Here is a 5626-nt window from a genome sequence, read left to right as displayed (position 1 = left end):
AAGGAGACAAAGACCCAGAGCCCCATGCAGAGCCTGGGCCTTTTCCTCATCTACCAACTCACACCTCCGTCTACAACCTGTGACACGATACGTAATTATTATTTTAGAATGTACTGTGATGTTAAGGAAAAAGGGTAAGGGATCTATTCTCCACACTACTGATGATGGGACTATACCTGTTCATGGGCCATATTGCAAATTCTCTAAGAACTGCAGGAAAAAATGTTTATGTATGTCAGATATATCCTGAAGTTAATAAATTAAATATTCTATACTAATAGATAAGGTATGACTTAAATGGGTACGTGGGGATGGAGATGTAGGCATTGTCTTTCCTGTAATTTTACAAGCTGGTTATGCAACAACAGAAGTTGTAGAAGGTTGTTATATTAAGTACCCACAAAGGATCATTCCTTATTTCTCATATTACAGAGAAAATACTATAACTGTAAACTATAAACTGTTTTATCTGGTAAAAAACAACTGAGATGGCTGAAGTCGTAATATGACTGATTTTTTTATTTTTTATTTAATTAATAATTACAGTGTCAGTCCTATAATAAAGATTAACTGACTTTTGAAAAAAAGCAGATGAAGACCTTCAGGGTGGTACTAGAATCATAAAATACAGGACACCAAAAATTGTACTTGAAGGGGAAGAATTTCTCACACTTTGTAAAACTTTTCCACAATGATATAGTGTATGATAGGCAGAAGACGGTTACTCATGGAGCTCTGAGATTAAATGCAAAGTGACTGAGCAGGGCCATACACTTACAAATGCAAGAAGTAAGGCTTTCCATACCTATGAGGGCTTAGATATTATCATTTACGTTCTGTGGCATGCTTACGAGAAGTCATCGCCTAGAACCGAGGATATATTGGTTAGTTATAACCCATTAGTAGGCAACAATTATTTTTTCAAGACCAGTTTAACTCAAGATTTACTTGCTAACAAACACTGAAAACTGTAACAAAAGCGTGAGTTTTGCTTTGCTGGGCTAGTATTTGGAGGACATAAAGTGTTGCTATTTGGGTCAGATATTAGAGGACATGCCTGGTGCATGCTTATGGAGTATGCTAGGCAGGGGATTTAGTGATGAAGAATACCAGCAAAGCATGAAGACTGGTTTAGAATTACTAGCGAGACATTTCAGACTCTTATTCTTGGTAATGTTAGCTTTTATGTATTGCAAGAAATCGAAACTACCAAGACAATTCAGCTGTAAAATATGTCACAACTATTCTCTTCTGGGGTTGGACACACATCTCCAAAGGTTTTGATCAACAGCTGCCCTGTCTTGTCTAAACAGTGGGTTATAAACTAGCAGTAGGCTTGGTATCTCTCCGCGGCATCTGATGAGGCCCAGAAGCTGATAATACCGACAGTTTTTGAAAGCTTCGAGCAAAGTGTCTTTCTAAAGACAAGCAAGTCTTTTGACAAGCTTCAATTACGTAAATTTGCATGTTTTTCTTTTTAACCCGTAATCCACCTGGTTTTGTTGTTTCATTGGAACCTTCTCATTGCTTGAATTAATTAGGTTAGTATTTTTATCCTACTAGTCATCTGAAAGGCATATGGAGGAATAAGGCAAGATGTGGTCATGATAGGGTCTGAAAACTGAAAAGTTAATGGACTTTGATTCTGTACAGGTCCAGGTTAGGAAAAGTTTTCATAACCTGTAGATCTGAGCCAGGGATCTTGTCTGGTGTTCACTTGGGAGCTTTTGAGCACTGTGTGGAGGAACACGTGGGTTGAGGTGGAAGTAGGGGTGGAGGACTCCCAATTGCACAAATGTAGCTGAATCTACACAGAGGAATAATGGAGTGAGGAGGCACCCCTGAAACACTGGTTCAGAATCATCCCAGCAGCCAGGACTGCTGTGACCAGCACCGGACGTGAGGCTGAAATCACAGAACTGGAACAGGAGCTTTGGGATGGGTCCCCACCGAGCAGCTCTTTCAGAACTGGAGCAGAACAGCAGTGGTGAGTCCTCCCTCCCTGATCCCCAGGCCTGCTGCTGAGACGAGCTCAGCCCGCAGGAAGGGAGCTGAGTAGGTGTAGCACGGTGTGAGACAGAGTCCTGGGCTTCCATATACTGTGTGTTCTGTATTTGATGTGGAAGAGGGGAAGGAGGTTTGATCAAGCTGCTCTTGCATTGGTCACAATTGCTTTTCCCGTGTATATGGCATTTCCCATGGTTCTTTGTACTCTTTCCCATTTTTCCCCACCAAAAGAAAAATAAAAAAAATAATAAGTAGAAGCTGCTGACCTTACTATGGAGACTTCGTTACTAATTTTCCAGTGGCAAAAATCATCTGGCTAGGAACCTATGTCAGTTTTATTCATCATGCAGATGAACTCCCCAGCAGGCCCTGGTCTCTCCCTGGTCTCGCCCAGGCAGGTTTTCTGCCACGTTACAGGACAAGAGACAAAGTGCTAAAGGGATTTCACTAAGAGCTTGTGGGGTGGCTAACACACAGCATACATGACTCTGCAAGTGTTCTAGGCCAGGGGATATTGCCAACAGTTAGGCCAATGGCTCACCTGTTATGTGAGGTGGATGCACACTAATAGTTTTCCTTGTGACTGAGTTTACCGTGCACACTGCTGGGTAGGATGTGTTGTCCTCGTCTCACAGAATCACAGAATGGGTTGGGTTGGAAGGGACCTTAAAGATCACCTAGTTCCAACCCCCCTGCCATAGGCAGGGACACCTCCCACTAGACCAGGCTGCTCAAAGCCTCATCCAGCCTGGCCTTGAACTCTTCCAGGGATGGGGCATCCACAACTTCCCTGGTCAACCTGTTCCAGTGATTCACCACCCTCACGGTAAAGAATTTCTTCCTGATATCCAATCTAAATCTACCTTCTTTCAGTTTGAGGCCATTACCCCATATCCTATCATAACACTCCCTGATAGAGTCCCTCCCCATCTTTCCTGTAGACCCCTTCAGGTACTGGAAGACCGCTATAAAGTCTCCCTGGAGCCTTCTCTTCTCCAGGCTTGAACAACCCCAACTCTCTCAGCCTGTCTTTATAGGAGAGGTGCCCCAGCCCTCTAGATCATCTTTGTGGCCCTCCTCTTAACCCGCTCCAACAGGTCCATGTCCTTCTTGTGCTGAGGGCTGCAGAGCTGGACACAGTACTCCAGGTGGGGTCTCACCAGAGCAGAGTAGAGGGGCAGAATCACCTCCCTCGATCTGCTGGCCACACTTCTTTTGATGCTGCCCAGGATGCAATTGGCTTTCTGGGCTGCAAGTGTGCATTGACGGCTCATGTTGAACTTCCCGTCTACCAGCACCCCCAAGTTCTTCTCCTCAGGGCTGCTCTCAAGTCATCCTCCGCCTTCCCCTACTCCTCCCTTTCCTTGGAAACAATCAGTTGTCTCCCCAGTTTCAGAGCAGGGTTGGTCACGGTATCTTTTCCCAGCACTGGAGTAAACCTAAGCAGCATGTCTTGGCCTTCAGAGGGCAGCACAGCTTGGCTAAATGTTCACAGGTGCTTTTTAATTCCGCAGGCCCCAGTAGGTTTTTCCATCAGTCCTGCATGAAAAGAGATTGTGCCACTCAGGACTGCCCCATCAAACAGTGTAGTCTATAACAGGCTACTAAAATGTTGGCAACAAGAAGTTAAACTTTCGAAGCCATCGTGCCTCATGGCCTCTTTCCAAGCAAAGTATTTTTTACCTTTTTCCTGCCTCCCTATGGTAATTAGCAAGATGCTATACTGGAAATGGAGTGGCTGCTCCCTGCTCTCTCACTCCCGCTGGTCTTATATATCTCTCTTATAGTCCCTCTAAAGAGGGTCATCTCCAGTTTGAAGGACTCCATCATGCATTAAAAAGTCCATCAGAACCAGAAGCACTCACAAGTGGACATTTTGGCTTGCACCATTTCCTGCCCTCTGAAACAGACCCAAGGCAAAAATGTCCATTTCCTCTCAGGCTGACATGTAAAGTCTCCACACAGGATTGGCAATGCTGCTTTCAACAAGCAGAAGCCAATCTCCTAGTGAAATTGCTTCAAAAATCATTGGGGAATTCAACACACGTGGAAACAACTCGTACTGATGTAAGTTGGTTTCCCTAGAGTAACATACCAGTGTCAAAGATACGGATAGCAAGAAACATGAATGAACTAATGCCCCCAATGAATTCCACTGCAGTTTTTTAGAAAGCTATCTAACAAATATTGTTTCCATTATTTAGCTAGTTCGACTATCACAGATAAAAAAAACGGATGATACAGCTGGTAAGGAGTTTTCCAGGGTTTTATACTAAATATTTATGTGAAATCATGGCTTCTATTTTAGTTTTCTTGTACTGTTTTCCATGCACAAAAAGTTTAAATCCTCAGTTAACCTCTGGGCTCCATTTTTTTCCCTTTTTTCCATTTTTTCCCTTTTCCATGAGTGTTTTCTCTTGTGTTGAAAGAAAAGTTCTTGGCCAAAATGACTGTCTATCGTTTTCCATTATATGACTTGAATATAAAAGTGATTATACAAGCTGGTTGCTTGAAGCTCTATTTAACCTGAAGATACATTTTTCTGGCTGACGCGGTTAATTCATCATCTGAATTGCCAGCAGCCGCTGCGCGTGTTCAGCGTGTTTCCAGACAGGCCGCGCTCTCCAGGATCTTGGCTGTGGTTTTTGTCTTTTATTGTTATGAAATAGTCAGGGATTGCGTAGGCCCCTTAATGAATATGGATAAGAATATGTATTTAGTTGGTAACATAAGACAACATGACAGAGCCAGATAGGTTTTCTATAGCAAAAAAAAAAAAAAAAGGCAAAACCAAAGCCAGTTTCTGATTTCAGTTGCACCTTTTTGTTTCAACAGATTCAAGTGAATCCTGCTGGTCTTATTCCTGCCCAGTGAAACCATATTAAAAAATCGAGACAAATATCTATCTCCAGTACCTCTGAGGACATGATCAGGTTTACGTATTTTACCATGATTTTGGACACAGATAAATACATAAAAACACTTAACAGTGAAAGTATTACTGAGTATGCTCTGAGTTAATTCATTTATGTAAGTTTATCTCTAGGATAAGGTGACTTAAAACCCAGAGATAACTGTCCGCCTTATCCACACTATGGTATTTACTTTCTAGGATGAGCAATTTAAACTGCATGAATCATAGAAAGCAGACAAATGGTGGTGGTGGGTGGTGTTTTTTCTTTTTAAATTACCGAAATCAAAGGGCTATCTTAAAGAGTCGATGTAAGCAGTAGTTCAAAGTCTGGCTTACTCATCACACCACAGCGAGCAAATACTGCTCTGAGTTTTGGCTTGTTATAAAGCCTGGTCTGCTGGGGAGAAGCCAAAATGGAGAGTGAACTCCATCTGCTGTACTCTTCTCTTCCGCTGGAAGAAACTCACACGTTGTCTACTCAGACCAGCAGCCTGTTGCAAATTGGTTTTGAACAGGGAAGTTCATGCTCAAGTACTTATCGGTCCCCTCCTCGGAAAGTGAATTGCAGTCAGTCTGACTATTTAATGTTGCAGTCCCCTGGGTTAGCAGAAACAAAAGGTTTTATATGTGGAAGGTTGGGGTTTTTATTATATTGTGGGTGTGGATTTATGACTGCTACTCAGCTAAGACTAAGACTGGGCTCCT

The sequence above is a fragment of the Rissa tridactyla genome, chromosome 2 (genome assembly GCF_028500815.1).
Source record: "Rissa tridactyla isolate bRisTri1 chromosome 2, bRisTri1.patW.cur.20221130, whole genome shotgun sequence".
Taxonomy (NCBI): domain Eukaryota; kingdom Metazoa; phylum Chordata; class Aves; order Charadriiformes; family Laridae; genus Rissa; species Rissa tridactyla.
This window is presented reverse-complemented; position numbering follows the sequence as displayed.